At 35.8% G+C, this 19,525-nt stretch overlaps 1 protein-coding gene and 1 long non-coding RNA gene across 5 annotated transcripts in view; one reads left to right on the top strand and one right to left on the bottom strand.

Moving 5' to 3' along the window:
• LOC119071459 (putative uncharacterized protein DDB_G0271606) overlaps window positions 1-19,525 on the bottom strand; it is a 212,140-nt gene that overhangs the window by 142,429 nt on the left and 50,186 nt on the right. The window lies entirely within an intron of this gene.
• Window positions 9,291-9,562, top strand: LOC119071473. The gene is made up of 2 exons (XR_005086668.1): window positions 9,291-9,439; window positions 9,498-9,562. It is a non-coding gene; the product is annotated as an uncharacterized LOC119071473 (long non-coding RNA).

The following is a 19,525-nucleotide window of genomic DNA, read 5'->3' as shown; positions in this document are numbered from 1 at the left end:
TGGGTAGTTGCTGGTACTACGATCGTATTTGAAAGTCGGCAGAGGTGTTTACCTATTTACCTATTTACTAAGTATTATCATTTCGAAACCTTCTCCGACGGATACAAGAAAGGCGCAGCTCTCGAATAGTAATTCCCCTAGATGTTGCATTGCTTGTATTTTGGCTGTTTAATCCAAACATTACACTACCAGCTTCTGCCTGCTTGCTAATACAATGTTAAATCATACAACATGGATTCATGGATGTTAAACGTCGTTCGACATATTCATTCTACCTCTGGGGCCGACTATCAGCTATATCTCGAGGCTTTAGCCGGTTTTCTCTTGTTTGAAACTGTACTCATATTATGTACGTATGGTTGGTTCTATTTATTTTGGCTTCACCGTTTTGGCTACCTAAATCCAGTTTATCACTATTTCATTATGGTTCCACACACTTGAAAATAAACCAAGTTTAACCTTGAACTAACACATTTATATATTTGATGAGATTATGTTCGTCGAATACTAGGGTATTTATGGACAGTTGAGAAATTTGTACAACATAAAAAACTAGGCGAACAGCTTGGATGTGACAGATTGCTTGACCAAAAAGTTTTTCAATAGATTTTTGAATTTTTAATGATCGCAAACTATGAGTTTTGTTTGTTCCTTTCGTCCCACATACACAACAGTAGCAATGCTCTCAACATTTATACAATTTTCCTCTATTTTCTGAATAAATTCTGAATTAGATTCCTTTTAGCGTTACGAAAAGATTTGTCGACCTGTTTTGTCTGCTAAAAAGATCAGGAACGATAGGGTATTTTCAGTAATCGTAAGAAAACTTGTATGAATTAGCTTAACTTTTGTTAATAATCGGAACACTCGGACGGACTTTCAGTCAACGGAATCAATTCAATTTAGGTTTCAAATCCTAGATGTTGCCATTGACAGCTTAGCAATGGGTGGTGCAAAAAGTTCTGTCTCAGTGGATATTATTGAAATGTTACTGTATTAGTAATAATTGAAAGCATTCGCACATAATGAAACATCATTGTTTCACATTGTAGTATGAAAACTGTGCCTACAACAATATACTGTCCGTTTTAGTAACTTTTACAAAATTAAAAGTTGTCAAGGTCAATATTGAATGTTCATTTCGTTTGTTTTGATTTTAAAAATTCAATATTTACTTGCCGGATGCGCTCACTTGCAACTTTTAATTATATCATTTTACTTTTTGTTATTGGATGTTTTGTTTTCAGCATTTATACGAGCAAAGGTTACAGATATAATGACTGTATGAATGTGTATTTAAGTACAGTAGGAGACATCGCTTATTTTTGGAATTAAATTCTTAAGCATTCCTTTATGCTACTCAGGAGCATATTGTGCAAAATTTATATGTCTCTGTTGCATAAATCTTTGTATGAATCTCGGTGCAATATAGTTTATTAGATGCACAATATGTGTTATGTTACACATCTTAAGTTCGAAGAAAGTCCTGTGTTAGGGCTGCCTATGTGTTTTAAAGTTTTACGAGTATGTTTAACGCTATTAATGTAGGAAAAAGGCTAATTAAAATCGGGTGAGTTAATCGTGAGTGACAGACTACTCGGCCCTAAGTGTTTTTAGACCCGTACGAAGTACTGGGGTCTTATAGGTTTACGCATACGTTTGTAACACGTCGAATTGGACTAAGGGGAAACCTATTGTGGTTGTCTAGAGATGCCAAATCAGTGAAAAAAATGTCCGTCTGTCTCTCTGCACAATAACTTGAGTAAAACGCATCAGATTTTGAAAATTTTTTTTTTTCCCGTTTGGTAATGTCAAAAGACAGGCTAAGTTCGAAGATAAGTGATTTTGGATCGACCCCTCCCGAGCTGTGGCCCAATAAGTGCTTTACGGGTTTTCGAAGATATCTCCGGACATTTAAATGTTACACTTGTAAGTGATACGTCAAATAAAAGGTATTTACAATACCGATCGAAAAAAAAAGTTAATGGAAATCGGATGACCGACTCGTGAGTTAGACCCCTTGGTGTGAAACAGGCACAGGGCGGCAAGCAGTTTTTGCTTGTAGGTCGGCCACATTTGAACATATTTCGTCTGTTTTAGCTTTATTAGATAGGTATTGACCGTACCAATCAGGGAAAAAAAAGTTTATGAAATTATGTTCACCGGAGCATGAGCTAGGTCTCTTGGAGTGAGCTCTTATCTGGCTACTCGGCCGTACAGTGAGCGTGGAGTATTTTGTCAATATCTCGAGTAAATGAATTAGTATGAATTTCATGAATTTTTAGCCCCGTACGAAGTACAAGGGGCTAATAGGATTACGATGCCGTGTGTAATTGATGGAATTCGAAGCAGACGGTAAGGGCAAAGTGTTTGCCTATGTTCATAGATAACGAATCCGCAATAAAAATTTTGTCCGTCCGTCCGTCTGTCACGTCGATATCTTGAGTAAATCAAATCCGATTTCCAAAATTTTTTTTTCCCCTGAAAGATAGTCGAAATAGTGAGGCTAAGTTCGAAGATGGGCGATTTTGGGTCGACCCCTCCCGAGCTGGGGCCCCATAAGTGATTTAACGTTTTCCGAAGATATCTGTGGCCATTCAAAGGCTACACATGTAAGTGATACGTCAAATAAAAGGTATTTACAATACCGATCGACAAAAAAAAGGTTTATGAAAATCGGATGATCGACTCGTTAGTTAGACCGCTTGGTGTGAACTAGATACAGGGCGGCAAGCCGTTTTTGCTTGTAGGTTGGCCAAATTTGAACGGATTTAGATGGATTTTGCTTTATTAGATAGGTATTGACCGTACCAATCAGGGAAAAAAAAAGTTGGAATTCGGTTTACCGGAGCGTGAGCTAGGTCTCTTGGAGTGAGCTTATATGTGGCTACTCGGCCGTACAGTGAACGTGGTGTTTTTTGTTAATATCTCGAGTAAACTTTGACCGAATTTCATGCATTTTTTTTTGTTTGAAAGGTATTATCGAATGTAAAGCAGCCGTACTACTTTCCACCTCCTGACAAAATGGCCGTCGGCCGCCATTTTTGTAAAAACAATAGAAATCGGTGAAAATGATACTTACAAAGTTAAATATATACAGCTATATTGAGCTATATAACGGTGTAGATAGTTCTTTTGAGCTATATATTAGCATATTTATTCGTAAATTGTTTATTTATAGGTAAATATAGGTTAATATAAATTTTTGTAACAATTTTTTAGTTTGGGTTACAGTTGAAAGGAACGTCGTACGGGGCTTCGTAATTGCGCAATTTTTAAGACGTGCACATTTCATAAGAATTTTACTTTAACGACGTTTACGGTCGCAGTAGGCTTAGGGTAAGAGTAGGGCGACCGACGAACTAGGGTCACGTACGCAATAGATGTATGGGTTCGTACGGGGCTCAGTCGCAGCGAACGCTCCGACTGTTCTGACGGCTCGTTTTTTGTTTGAAAGGTATTAACGAATGTAAAGCGTCGGTAAAATTTCCGGTCTACTAACAAGATGGCTGCCGGTGGCCATATTGGATTTTAATAAAAGTGATATATCTTGGGAAAAATGGTACTTAGAGAGTTTCTGTTAACATGGAAATAATTTGTTTTGTGTGTGGGGTGTTTCAGGCATTCCATATATGGACATCTATATATATCTATATTCACCTATATTGAGCTATATACAGGCATATAGAGCTATATAATAGCATATTCATCTGTGAAATGTTTATTTATAGGAAAATATAGGTAAATATAGCGGTATATAGCTATTTATGAAAGTTTACTTCGTACGGGGCTGTCTATATTGACTCCGGCAATTTATTTGTATATGATAACAAGGCAAAGAAAGATAATGTAAGTGATTTTAAAGGGCGAATAGCTTTTCAGTAGAGAATGAAGTAAAAGAAATGAAGAGTTTCACAGTAAAGGCCTTTGATACAAATAGGTATTTCGTACGGGTCGGCGTTAGCTATGTTTTTCATATAAAACAGGCAAATTTCACCTGGTTTTCCTCAATTTGGTTTCATTTGAAAGGTGAATGCTGAATGTTATCGAAACCGTTCTCAGTTCGGTTCCTTTGACTGAGACCATCTACTCTAAGGTCGCAAGTGAATTTTACTGTTTGATTTCAAGGGGACTTCGTACAGTCTCACGTAATTGCGCTATGCACGATATATAACTGTGTAGTCTCATCGGGATAAAGGACGTAAACAAATAATTGAATCAAAAAAGCGCTTTTGAGGTATGCATTGTTAATGTTCCACATTCATACAAAGTATTGTATTGATACGGTTTCTATTTTTCTCAGTATAATCTATTTTGCGAGCTTGAAAACATCGAAAACATTTTCTTTTGTACAGAGATGAATAGACGAGAAATAACAAAATCGTTTTTCAATTTTCCAAATTTCTTTTCAATGTGTCACTGGAAAAAATCGCAAAGCAAAATAATTTACGTTTTTGATTTATGTAGCTTTTCGTGCAGCTTATAGTTTGTAGGCTTAAGATAGAAAATTGGATTAGCTTTGCATCGAAACTCAAAGTAGTGTGCGTAGCATATGTAAACACTCTGTCCAAAATTTTATTTTGACTACTTAATACTAACTAGGTACTAGGTCTCACCTTTTGGGCGGGTCAGGTCCTTGACTGACACTTTTCTAAATGTATTTTTGACGTATTCATAAAAACTTGTCATATTTAATATATATTACACACTTGTCACGAAGAAGTCGAAGCTTGCCGAGACTGATAGTGACAAGTGTGTACTCTATTTTATCACATAAGCGAAAACGAGACAACAACATAGAACTGAAGTGTAATTTTTGAATTATTCTTCTAGGTAAGTAATTTTGACATCCGAACACCGCGCCTATGTGATAATACATAACATATTTACTATATTAATGACTCCACGCAAATGACAGTAAAATGTGATAATTTTTTTTCCCTTGGAAAACATCGAGCCTTGGAATGATTTTTGACCACTTTTTGAGCTCTCAATTTTCAAGATTTTCAATCAACCTCAAATCATAAATAAAATATGACTCATGTAGATTACGGCACTCGCTTCGCTCTGGTCGTAAATTTCCCACCGTATAAGCTGTCTATTATTCTGTTTTATTTGCCTTTTCGTTACATCAAAGTAGAGGCGAAGTTTGTTTTGTGAATGTGGAACGAGGACTGTTTCACAAAATAAAAAAGGGCGATAAAGATGTTCGTCTCTTACACTTTTGCGTAAAAAAAGGAAGTCCCCCGGTACTATATATACCTTCACATGGTGACATGGTAATAAATGAACTTTATTAGTTTTTGGTTCATCGTTAAAAATAACTCAGTTTACCAATATTTTCGGTAAATTGGTACCAATTTCGACTCTATAATGGTAAAGGGATTAAAAATATTTGTAAAAGGAGAAATTTATTGGTAGACCGAGAAAAAATAATCCCTCGAATATAACTTCCCATACACAAAACCTTCAATCGTGAATAAAATGTCCCGACTCGTGTGAATTACACTCGTAAAATTTTTACAATATTTTCATTTAATTCATTTAATTCCATGTATTTAAAAAAAAATCTTCAGAAATTTGAGATAATTCATCTTATATTGCCTGCAAAAATTTAACTTTTTTATTAAAATTTCTTACACTTTTTAATCAAGGTGTGCTAATTTGATAACAGGCATTTTGCTGGCGTAAGATGTACTTGTAAAGGGAGTAAAAAACTACCTTCTTGATAAATGACAAACAACTTGATAATCAACTATCAAGTTGTTAGTCAACTATCAAGTTGTTAGTCAACTATCAAATTGTTAGTAGTTCACTAGTAAGAGATGTTTACACGTTAAAAGATGGGCATCGAATGATGAAATTATTCTTCCTACTAGTTTCATGCACGTCGAAAACAAACTTATATGATTTACCCACACTACCAAACAAAATCAAATTTCATCAAAGTAATCTTTTTAATTGAGGCTATGATCAACAGTATAAAATCCTGTTTTTCTCGGATAGCTTCGAGCCCATCTTCGAACTTAGCCTCGGGATTTTAATTCCACGTATTTAAAAAAAAAGTCATTCAAATTGGTTGAGAATTACTCAAGTTATCGTGCCCTCAACGATTTTTTGTTACCCACATTTAAAGTTTTTCATAGCATTTCATACATTTTCAATCACAGTGAACCTTTTTGTTACCCACATTTTTCGGTATTTTCTGGTGTAAGAGCCTGACTTTCAGTCAAGGGAATAAAAATTTTGACGGAGGCAGATGCACATCTGATAACACGGTTTGATTATTTTGGCTGGAGTTCGGTTGGTTGTTTTTTGTTGACCGAATCGCTTTTTACTAATTTTTATAAACAGTAATTAACCTAAATAACCTAAACAAAGATTTAAAATTAAAAAACTTCAAAACGACTCGAACACTTAGACCGCATCTTTTCAGATGTTTATTTGGTCATGTATGGCGCGTAAGGACTCTAGCAAGCTCACCGAAGTCTTGGACCATTTATTTTTGGAAATTTCGTGAGTTTTAGCCCGAACGAAGTGACCGATTGTTTCGTTCCCGACGCATGTACTTGCAAATATTTCAAGGCTGGTAAACGATTTTTCTCTTCGGAATGGATACAAAACGGGGGAGAGTCACAATTTATTAATTACAAAAATTGTCTTAAATGCACAATATCTGTTAAACAAATTAAATTTGATTTGCGTATACATATTGTACTATAAACGTATTACATCAGATTGCCTCACGGCGATTTTTTTTTATATAATATTATGTTTTTTGTATGATGTTGATCGCTTATCGTTTGTTATATACACATTTGAAAAATGATATAATGCAAATGGTTATAACAGCACACAAATAATATTACTTACATACATATACTGACGCGTCAAAGAGATCAACAACATACATATTGAGAGAATATAAATAAAGAAAAAGCAAAATAAAGCAGGATACATACATAAGACCGTAGCAGCATCAGCAGCATAGCACTATACCAGTAACACAATTGTAAGCGATCAGACTTAAAAATATTATACCATGATGAGTAGAAAAGAGTACTATATATCATGAAACCGGCTTTTCTAGCGGTTTAAATGAAATTGCATCTGCTCACGTCTTTAGCCAATAGGGAAAATTTGGTTTTTTCTTCGTTAAAATAATAGAATGGAAGACCAAACACATAATGTAGAGGAACTGAATTTTATTGAAAAAATGTTCTTCGTTTGAAAACGCAGCAAACGCAATTCATTAAAACCGAATCTTTTATTTCAAAACAAAGAAAATGTGGGGCATTATTACGCTATTGTTGAGTGAATATGGTGAGAAGTTTTTAATTTAGAAATAAATTATTTATAGGTGTTGTCCGTATAGTGTCAAACTTTGATTGAGTATTGTGGCGCAAAAACCCTTGTGACAGCTGACAGCTCGGCGCTTCTAGCTCTTAACGCTGCTTGAATGAGCAAAAACTAACTAAAAATGAAAGCAAATCGAGTTAGTACCTCTTAGTTTTCTACGAGAGTCTTGATTAAGATAGTAGCCCCCAAAATTTGCGGCAAGTGCTCATATATAACTCCACTTTTTTCAGTGTTGCTAGCAGATTTAATTCATTAATATTTCGTTAAATATGCGTTTTCGTGAGTCAAATGTGTGTTATTAACGAAATATATCTGCTGGCCAGTGCCGCCTTTTCCATATGAGCCAAATGGGCAAATGCCCGTGGCGCCCGAAGTGGAGCAGAAGAAAATGGCGCCCGAGGTCCTTAAAAAAATTTAGCTTTACTAAATTGGCGCCTATTTTTCCAATTGCCCGATGGCGCCCAAAAGCTAAAAGCGGCACTGCTGCTGGCATCACTGAAAAATGTGGATGTCAGTTATGGATGAGTCCTGATTTAGTTTTTGCAAATTACAACGAAGATGATTCAATCGCTCAATCAATGTAAGCTAAAAAAACTGATGGCTGCATGATCAAATAAGAAAAAATCTTTTCGCTTCAATCGTTTACATTACACAAACTTATTAGAATTTCAAATGACATTGCACAATACAACAAAGACCATCTCAATGCGATATTGCTTTCCATAGAGTTAAAGACTGACAAAGTTGTTGTATAACTATCCGCTTTACTGTTGTACTCGCGAGAATATACCATACGTAATATGTGCATACTTAGAAGAAAATCTAGACAATATGTAAGGCACTTATTAAAGACAACGAAGCGAAAAAGAAGCAAATAAACATTTAATGCGACCGAGACGATGAAGAAAAAATGTGCTAAATTAATATCGATTTAATCAAATTAACGAGAACGGGAAGGAACATCAACTTCACTTAGAGGCTTACAAAGGAACAGAAATCTTTCCTTTATGAAAAAAAAGTTGTCGAAATTTGGTCAGTCCAAGAAATAAACAAAAACAAACAACGAGCTAGACAGTCAAGTCATATTCATTGCGTTGCGGAGTCTAATTCGTTGATAAGAGTATTAATAGGAAACCAATATTTAAATTTTGAATCACGTGTCAACAACATGTCTGATTCTATGAAAAATTTCATATAAGAAATGAATATAACTGGTAAATCTATGTTACAAAAGTTAATATAAAACTATGATTCGGCGCAATATGCCTATTGGGTATACGAATTGCTACATAGCTCACCTTTTATCAAAACTAATTTCAATTTGATTGTATTACCTTATTCATAATGCCAATTCATCCACACCAATCTGTCCCGAAGTTTGTAATACAAGTCTCAATGACTAAATTTCAAATATATAACGCAGCATTAATACGTAAACACAGACACAAAACATTTTCATGAGCGCATTTTTTTCGTCTTAAGACTTTTTTCTGCTTTAGTTGAGATAAGATTGATATTCAAAGATTCCAACATGAATGTATCAAACGTATACATATACGACTGCGAACATTTGACTGAGTGTTTCTCTCTGTGTGTGTATACTGTGTATATATATTTTCTAAGCAAAATAAATTAAAATCAATGGCATTGCTAGCATTGACTACATCAACAAAAAATATCTGATGTTTGGAACAAGATTTGTGATAAATTTGGTGAAGAAATACAGTACCGAACACATAGACAACCACATAGCGTTTTGGCTTCGGTATGTTAAAGTATGTTGTGTGTTGTTACATCGCGTTACGTAATGTCGCTGCTTTGTATGTTTATACGAAACAAAGTGAGACGCGATAGTTTCTTTGACGACGACTACTTCTATGTGTATGTACATAGGTAACAGTTGCTCATTTTTTTAAAAGCTTAATGTGGCTGTAGAATTTAAGATAAATTTGGTTTACTGAATACAACGAAATTGATAATTCTAACGTTTTTTTTCTCAAAAAATATGGAAACCCAAACCATTTTCCGATATTGAAGGAGGCAATTAGCATAAGCTGCTGCAAAACCTCATTCGTTTTTGGTAAATCATAATTTGATTACTCAACAAGCAACCAATACACACGTATCGTTTTATTCAGCCATCAACATTAACCAATTTAACCACATCTATACGATGTTTTCATCGTGAACGAAAGAACGATTTAAAAAAAAAAACGTCTGCGATTCAATCTGGTCAAACCGGACGACAACAAAACAACGAGTGGACTATACGACTGACACGTAAAAAACTAGAAAAAAATCTTTCACATTAAAATACGTACCAATGGAAATGGACCAGCAGGAGGAGGCAACAAGATGCAATACATTTTTTTTTCTTCGATCTCATTAAACTAAAGTTTCTTTGTTAACGGAAAATGTTTAAATCTTAAAGTAATAATACAGAATAGACACTGAAAATAAAGTATGATAGTGGTAGAAGGTATCAATTTTATCGAGTCTATCGAATTTTATTTACAAAGGAAGATCTGCTATGTGTAAATTTTAGTGTAGCACTGTACTGCTGACCGAATAGTAGATTTCAACATAGTCATTAGATTACACAATTCACGCCGTAAGTGTGCCTAAAATTTGAATTTTAAGTGAAAGATTCGATTAAAAAGTGAACCGAAAAGTACATTTCAACGCTTCATTGTATGAAAATGATGCTACGTTAGAATGACCTCCGCACGTTCCATTTTGAATTTCAACCGCACTTACGGCGTGAATTTGGATAATCTAGTTATCAGGGAAAGTAGAAATGAGGAAAATTAGATATGAAGTCAAACCGTTTATACTACTTAATCTGTTCGGTTGTCTATCAATAAATTCCTGTATATTTTCTACATAATTGTGGGAATTGTTCTCGTCAGTCCCGCATAAAACAACGAAGCCATTGCCTTCGAGTCAGTTTTTTGAGATACGAAATTTAGACAAAAGCAAAATCATTTGTAAAGAAATTTGAATTGTCTATCACATTGTCCATGAAAATATTGTTTGTGTGAAGTGACAAAAGACCGACTGACCGAAAGCATCAATCATTGACGGTCCTGTGACCTGGAGACTGTATTTATTACGCCAAAAAACTTGTAATTGTGCGTGTGTATGTAATCATTGGAAAGCAAAGCGTATTACGCAATTTTCAATTCGTAGAACCACGAAAACAGATAAACATGACTGCATTTATAATGTTCTAAGCAATACTCATTGTAAAACGTTGTCACTGTTTCTAGAGGTTTTTGGATTTTGTGGTTTGGCAAGGGATAAAGGGAAGCGGAGTTTCTAAGGTAATTTCGGTTGTTGTAAAATTTCCAAGTTTTACAGTGTCAGATTTATAAGACGTCACCATTACAATCCAATCAATGTTATCAATTTCACATCCACTACCAACGTTCAGATAAACGTATCCATAAGTATTATAACGTGGAATGAATAACATCGACAATTGTAATCGTTGAAAAAGTTATTTCTTATAATTCTGACACTGTGTAAATGGCAATCGCGATCTCTACTATCTCTCTAAAATTCACTTTTGTCTGTCTTAATTTTTAATATACTTTGACCACAGCACTGCTTCTAGCTGAAGAAAACAAATTCTCATAAAATTCTGTTGCAATGTTTAATATCGCATTTCGATCCGTTTGGATCGTTCCTGTTTTGTCTCGTAATTTGAAGATTTCTTTTTTGGCGTTTGTCATTTTTCTCCGTAGGACTTTCATATTGCAGTTAGCTTCAATTATGTTTTGAGCCAATTGGACATTATATTTTCTTTCATCTGATCTCCTTGCTCTGTTGATACTTTTAGACAGGTTCCGGTATTCCACCGAATCTCGTCCTCCGTTTTTTACCAACTCTGCTCTGCTTGCGATCAGGTCTAATGTTTCTCTGCTGAGTTTTGATTCTTTCCCTTGGACGGATTTGCATTTGGATTTCATGAAACCCATTATTGTATCGACGATTTTGGTATTCAATTCGTCCAATGTTTCACATTGATTGTTGACGTTATCTAATTCGGCAGTCATTTTCGTAGCAAATTCTTCATTTTGTGTGTAAAGCCGTTGTACGTCAATCCTTTCACTTTTCTGAACTAGTTGTGATCTTTGAAATCTGGTATTAAACGTGACTCTTGCACGAACCATTCGGTGATCACTACCGGTTGAAAAATTGTTTAGGACCGTAACGTTCTTAACGGTTGACTTACAGCCAGTTATGATGTAATCGATCTCATTTTTCGTTACACCATCTGCACTAGCCCAAGTCCATTTCCGTTGAGGCTTTCCTGCAAAAAATGAATTCATTGCGTACAAATTGTGTTGCTGTAAGAAGTTGAGTAAAGTATTTCCACGCTCATTTCTTTGGTCGTTGCTAAAACTACCAACAGAAACTTCGGAGTCTTCTTCTCGTTTTCCCAGCTTCGCATTGAAATCACCGATTAGATATTGGTAATGTGATGGGTTTTCGTCCAGAGCTTTCTCGACATCTTCATAGAATCTTTCTACTTCTTCGTCATCATGAGTGGACGTGGGTGCGTAAACCTGAATTAATTTGACACTGTATCTGTTATTTATCTTCAGGCTTACGTATATCACTCGATCGGATATGCTTTTCGTGTGAATTATGCGATCCGACCACCGCTTGTTTATGAACAATCCGACACCGTGCATCAGCATCTGGCTGTCACTTCCTCGTTAAAAGAATGTATGCCCTGATTGTAATTTCAGGCATTCCTCTCCAGGTTTTCTCACTTCGCTCACTCCCACAACATCCCATTTTATCTTTTCTAGCTCTTCTTCCATTTCTTGCATTTTTTGTCTTGTCGACAATGTTCTGGCATTATATGTGGCAATGTATAATTCGTTATGGCTTCGTTTGAAGACAGAGCCCAACGGAAGAAACCGAAGATAGACCAATAATAAGAAACGTGGGATCGGAGGATATGCCCGACATAACTGTTGATGAAGTCAAAGCTGCAGTAGCCGAGATGAAAAACAAAAAGTCTCCCGGAGAAGATGGTGTTCCAGTGGAAGCCATTAAACTAGGTGGAGACTCATTATTAAAGGCAATCACGGCTTTGTTTAATCAATGTCTCCAATGGGAAGAAGTACCAGAAGCCTGGGAAAATGCGGTAATTACATTGCTGCATAAAAAAGGAGACATAACAAAGCTGGAAAATTACCGACCCATAAGCCTATTGTCAACACTCTACAAGTTGTTTATGAAAATCATTACGAAGAGGAACACTAACAAGTTCGACGTCTACCAACCTGTTGAACAAGCTGCTTTCAGATCTGGTTTCAGCACAAACGACCATTTGCAGGTGATGAGAACGCTTATTGAGAAGTGTCGTGAATACAACATCGACATAGTCTTGCTATTCATAGACTTCGAAAAAGCTTTCGATTCAGTGGAAACATGGTCGATATTGGACGCATTAGACGAATGTAGAGTAGACTCAAGGTACTCCAACACAATTCGATATGTGTACAAAAATGCTACTTCATGTATAAAACTTCATAAGAGCACGGAGAAATTCAGAATTGGCCGAGGTGTAAGGCAGGGTGACACCATTTCACCGAAATTATTCACGGCGATTCTGCAGAGTATTTTTAGGAAGTTAAACTGGAGTAAAATGGGAATAAAGATAAATGGAGAGTACCTGAGCAATCTCCGCTTCGCTGATGACATTGTACCGATAGCAGCGAATCTAGGTCAGGCTCAGCTTATGCTACAACAGTTAAGTGAAGAGGCGAGCAAAGTTGGCCTCAAGATGAACTTATCGAAAACAAAAGTCATGACCAACATCGGGGACGATAGAGAAATCAAAATTGGTGACACTGTCATTGAACGAGTCGACAGCTATGTATATCTAGGACATAAACTGAAGTTAGGTCTGGACAACCAAACTGCAGAAATAAGACGTAGGATTGGTCTTGCATGGGCAGCGTTCGGAAAACTCAGACTAATTTTCAAAAGCAAAATGAATAATAGTCTGAAACGCAAAGTTTTCGACACTTGTGTCCTTCCAGTGCTCACTTATGGAGCGGAAACGTTAACTTTAACAAAAGCATCCGAAGATAAATTGAGAGTGACACAAAGAGCCATGGAACGGAGTATGCTCGGAATAACACTCAGAGACAGAATGACGAAACAATGGATTCGACAACAAACCAGGGTCGTTGATGTCATGGAAAGAATAGCATCTCTGAAATGGAGCTGGGCGGGACATATTGCAAGAAGGACAGACGAACGTTGGACCAAAAAGATCATGAACTGGCGACCATATAAAAGACGAGCTATAGGTAGACCACCAGAGAGATGGACAAACGGAATTAAGAATATTGCAGGTACAAACTGGCAGCAAATGGCAATGGATCGTACGAAATGGAAAGAAGTTGGAGAGGCCTACATCCAGCAGTGGATAGAAACAGGCTGAAAAAGAAGAAGAAGAAGACTGCTTCTAGCATGAAAATAGATAATATTCGGAGGCTGATGAAATCACAGTAGGCACTGTGATTATTTTGTAAACATTTGTTTTCGTTTTGTGTCCATTTGTGTGTAGTGTACACTGTATAATAAGCAAAAATACAAATCTGCCATAGGATTTAATACAAGAATTTAGCACAAGAAGCATCATTTCCATCATTTGTCCCTTAAATAAGAAAGGGAAATTTTTTGCCGCTGTGAATTAAATTTAACTTTACCTCATGTCATTGGGTAATGTACTATTATACTAATTGATTAAAATCCTCCTCCAATTCGTTTATGTGGAAAATGTTTCTTAAATTGAGTCTGATAAGGTTGACTATTTTGTGGTGCTGATGTTGACGGTGAAATTATTTGTTCAAATTGAATGTATTTAGTCGACGATGCGATATTTTATTTATTCAGAGATAATGGTCGAAGATATTTTTGGAAATATAATTTTTTTTATTTTCTTTTTTTTCCTCTCTCGCTCTCTCGGTTCGATAAACAATTGTTGTGGTATTATATGGTCTGGAAGCTTTCGAATTTAGATGGAAAAACCTTTAATTTATCACGTTCAAGCGATTTTGTGTATTATTTCGGTTTTGTATTTTCTGTGATTTGGAAATGGATCAAAAGGAATTTTGCATTTAAAACGGACTATGTAGGTGGTTACCTTTATATTCTCATCAAATATGATCGGTTGCATTAGAAAGAAATCAACTATATGAGTAAAGAATGGTCACATTAGGTTCGCATACGATTCACATTAATCAGCTCGTAACAAACTTGAATATTTGATAGATAGTTAGCTAATTCTTCCATCATAATAACATGTTACCAACATAAGTGAGTAGAAAACTCTGTAGTAAACATTGTAAATAAACAACATGTCTCAATTATCATTAATTTTGTTTCCAAGTCCGTTTCCACTCTTCGTTGTATCACTAATTTTATTTCGAACGATGAGAAATCGAAGGAAGAGAAATAACAACTTTAATATTATATAATATGTGAACAAAATGAAAATGACATGTCATTAATTCATTCAGCTGTACGATTTCATATTTAATATCGTCATCGTATGGTCAATTAATACACACGAAATGTATATCCAATCAAATTGTTTGTATAAATAATGTAGACGGAAAAGAAATGAAAAAAAAAAAAAACTAATAAAAATAATAAGACCTGAAGAGTGGTTTAAACGATAAAACAGTACTATAAGAGGAATAAATAGGTTGATTGCTTCCAACACAAATTAATTTTTTAACTGACTTAATTTCGATGAACCTTTTACTCGTAATTAATTAGAATGTAACCGGGAATAGACGAAACGTTAGTTTTTTTTGGTAGTATCTGAAAAATGTAAGTCAACATTGCTATCAATAAATGACCAAATCCAAATTCACGTGTCGCGTCATTATAGAGAAAGGCAGCGCTAACAGAACAATCTACATAATTTTTTTTTAGATTGCATCAGCGTTAAAAACACACTCTGCTGTGGTTATTTACCTCAGCACTATCTATAGAATGTTAGGATAGCCTTGCAAATGACAATGTAGTTAGACTGATATGGGTGCAGGCACACAATGGAATCGAGGGTACCGAGAAAGCAGACGAATTGGCGAAAAGGGCTACATCCATTCCCTCTCGCCCTAGAGCCAGTATTTTTCCATTCCCACTCGTACAACAAGATCAAAAACTTGGAACTAGGAACTGGCTCAAAAGCGTTATTCAGCGTTATATGAAGAAATTTTTCAAAAGGCCTTTCGTTGCCATTTATCCATACAAAAATCAAAAGGCCCTTCGGGAATCGCCCCAACGCCCATAGGGCCAGTCCGGCACTGGTATTTCGCAAACACTGGAACTCTGTAACGGGTTGTAGACAAGCTAAGAAATATTTACAAATTAATGCCACGTACACTAAATATACCATTAACGTAAGTAGAACTAGACTGCGTACAGTAAAGCTATGACTGGACATTTTGGCTTTACCAAAAATTTAACTACAATCGGAAAACGACTCGACCCTAGCTGTGATCTGTGTTGTCATCATATAGAAACTGTAGAAAACTTTCTTTGTGAGTGTCCGTCCAGCCTTCATTAATAATAGAAGGAAATATCTGGGTAACTGTATCATCAAGTACGACCACGGTTAGGCTTAAAATTTTTAAATAAACGAGTAAGTTAACATATAGGTTTTTTTCATAATTGACTTAGGGGAGGGAAGTGCTATTCAAGTAAACAAGTTTTAGCAAAATCCCCTGAGCTGTTCCTGAGAACCAGCACCAGCGTCAGCCAGGGCTTGTGGAACAGTGAGGACTTAAGATTTACATTGGAATTGGTAGAGGGACAAATTCTAAGATTTACAGTGTAAATGGCTCTCGATAATTTCTTTATTGAGCAATAGTAGCTAAAAGTAAAAATTTCACCATTTTAAAAGACTGATAGCTCCTTTGCAAAGCAACCGAGGAAACCTTTGATTGGTGATCCCAGACTAGTTTTGCAAACCCTTTTTGAACAGCAAAAAAATTATTTTTGAATCGTAGTTTTCTGTTACATTTTCAGAGATTGCGCTTTTAGGCTACCCTCGGTGAACTTTGGACGCTAAAGTTCATTCGTCTTTACATCACTAAAAATTTAACTAAAATAGTGTCGCGACATATGGTGGATAATGCCATTGTAGCAACATAAAACTATTAAATGTTTGTCTCTCGCCGGGCCTTCATTTCGATAAGATAAATAAACAACTTTGCAATTGACAAACTGACCGAAGAAGAGGAAATTTTATTCATTTCATTTTGCCTCTATATTTTTCTTTGATAGACATCTAATAAATATATACCTTCAGGTTCGACACAGAAATAATATGAACTGTCTGCCCTCGATCAATAATCAATACCTAATACAAAACTAAAGCACATAACGTTGGTTTCACGAAAGGGTTTTATTTTAGATATACGTACAGCTTTAAGCAAGAGGATTTCCAGATTTATTATTAGAAATTATCACCTTGGAAAGCGAAACTGAAAAAATACAACGATATTACTGCAGATTTAGTTTGCTTACATAATATGTATCCCATCTTGGATCATATTTAGTATGAAGCAAAATATTTACCATTAACAAAGTAACGAAAACCATTTTCAATTTTTTTTCTCTGTCAAATATGTGACTTTGGTTCAGGTTATATTAAGAAACTCGGTAATGTTGAGACTACAGTCCAATATCTGTTACATCACCTTGAACATTTTGTTTCGAATGAGACTGCAGGATAATAGTGCCGAAATATTATAAATCTCATTAGTTTCAGTTATTACAATAATAGAATCTTCAAAATCTACCTCAGATGAAAATAGAATGCAGAGCAATATTTCCTTGAACCACGCAATTAACAAATTCATTTAAAAATTTATTCAAAATTGCCGGTATTATGTGTTGTAGTAACAAGTATCTATTGAACACAGCGTACAAAATATTTGCGGCAGCGTATCATGGCGTCCCCAACAACTGGTGAATATCAGGGTGGATTTGGATTCCGCAACGATCGCTCAACAACAGACCAGTTGTTTAGCATCAGGCAGATCATGGAGAAATGCAGAGAGTTCAATGTTGCTCTACACCATTTATTTGTTGATTTTGAAACGGCATATGACAGGGTTTTTCGGAGGAAACTATGGAATGCGATGGTGGAACTTGGTTACCCCAAAAAACTTATTCATTTGGCTAGAATGACTCTGTCAAATGTGACAGCCAAGGTCAGAATTCGGAACAATCTATCTGATACCTTTGAAGCCTTGGAAGGACTTAGACAAGACGATGGACTGGCAGCTCTATTCTTCAACATTGTTCTTGAGAAGGTGATAAGAGAGAGCGACGTGGAAACCAGCGGTACAATCTTCAGAAAGTTGAGTCAGTTGTTAGAATATGCTGATGACCTAGGCTTAATTGGACGAAACATTGACATCGTTGAAGAGAATTTCACGAAAATTGAAGATAGGGGTGCTGAGTTCGGTCTCAAGGTCAGTGAGAGAAAAACCAAGTACATGACAACTTCATTGTCTGATGGCAGACCAACGGACCATACGCTGGAGGTGAATGGAAAACACTTCGAGACTGTCAACAGCTTTATTTACCTTGGGTCGCTGGTCAATAGTGATAAAAGCATCGGAGAGGAAATACGTAGAAGGGTAACGCTTGGTAACAGGAGTTACTACAGTCTTCAAAAACTCATCCGGTCACAAACACTCAACCGCAACCTTAAGTGCGAATTGTACAGATCGCTGATTCGATCAGTTGTAGCATATGGATCGGAAGCTTGGTGCATGACACAAAGTGACGAACCTTTGGTTTTTTAACGGAGATTTCTTCGATCAATTTTTGGAGGTGTCAATGTGAACGGCAACTGGAGAAGAAGATACAACCATGAGCTGTATCAGCTTTATAAGGAGCCCGATATAGTCAATCGATTAAGATGGCTCGGTCATGTACAAAGAATGAACGAGGAACGTGTAACCACTGAAACTGCTAAATACAAATCCCGATGGAAGCCGCAGGCCAGGAAGACCGAGAGCGAGATGGAAAGATGCAATTGAGTTTGATTTGAAAGTACTAAGAGTGAACGACTGGAGAACGTTGGCGCGGAATAGGTCCGATTGGAGAAGATTGCAAGAAGAGGCCAAAACCAATAGTAGGTTGTAGTGCCCGCCTAAGTAAGTAGTAACAAGTATTATGTTAGACACAAAATATTCTACCTACACTCGCGGAATTTTGAAAACCGACACATTTTCTGTTTCGTGGTTTACTGTTTTTTTGTGAATTTTGCATGTGTTTTTATATGGAGAGATCAGAAACTCAAGTCAAACACATGAACAGAAAATGTGTCGGTTTTCAAAATTCCGTGAGTGTAGTAGTTATTCGGCAAAAATTGAATTTACGTAACGCTTTTTCAGTGCTGTCAACAAAATTATATCTTAAATAACTTGAGAAATACTCGGCCTGCGAAATTAAAAATTAAAAGTATGTTCTTCCCCTCCAATTTATTTTTCATACTTCGGAGACGAAAATCAGGTCAATTTGGGATTTTTTGACAAGTTATCGTCCTTATGCATGAACAATTACCTGTCTTGGACAATTGATCTTAGGTACTCGCTAAATTGCCTGTATACTCAATCGTCCAAGACACATAAGTAAATAACTTTAGGATTCAATTTTGGGGAAGCTAGACTAATCCCTGGTAACACACATACACTTTGTAATTTTGCATTCTTTTTGTATGCCTCATCTACGAGGAAAATCTAGTCCTTCTTTCAACATATAAAGTCGAGCCCTAAGTCAAAACTCGAAATTTCTCGAATATTTTGAAAATATTCTCAAGTAGTTACTTGAAATTTCTTTTTCTTTTCTTTTTGAGAAATGCAAGAAACATCTAGAAACTGATTTCTCTAAAGTATGCTCTGCCCTTCTTGCGATCAATATATCGAAATACCTATTAAAGTTTCGTTAATTATCGAATTTATCGATATTTTTGCCGAATTATAGTGATAAAATATGGCATCGATTATCGATATTTGATTGTCAAGCTTTTCATTGTAATTTCCTTCCTTGATTTGAAAATTCTCCGATGAAATTGCGCCATATAATAATTGTCTTTGTTCCATTTCAT

The sequence above is a fragment of the Bradysia coprophila genome (genome assembly GCF_014529535.1).
Source record: "Bradysia coprophila strain Holo2 chromosome IV unlocalized genomic scaffold, BU_Bcop_v1 contig_5, whole genome shotgun sequence".
NCBI lineage: Eukaryota > Metazoa > Arthropoda > Insecta > Diptera > Sciaridae > Bradysia > Bradysia coprophila.
Note: the sequence above shows the minus strand (reverse complement) of the source record. Positions and strands in the feature narration are given on the sequence as shown.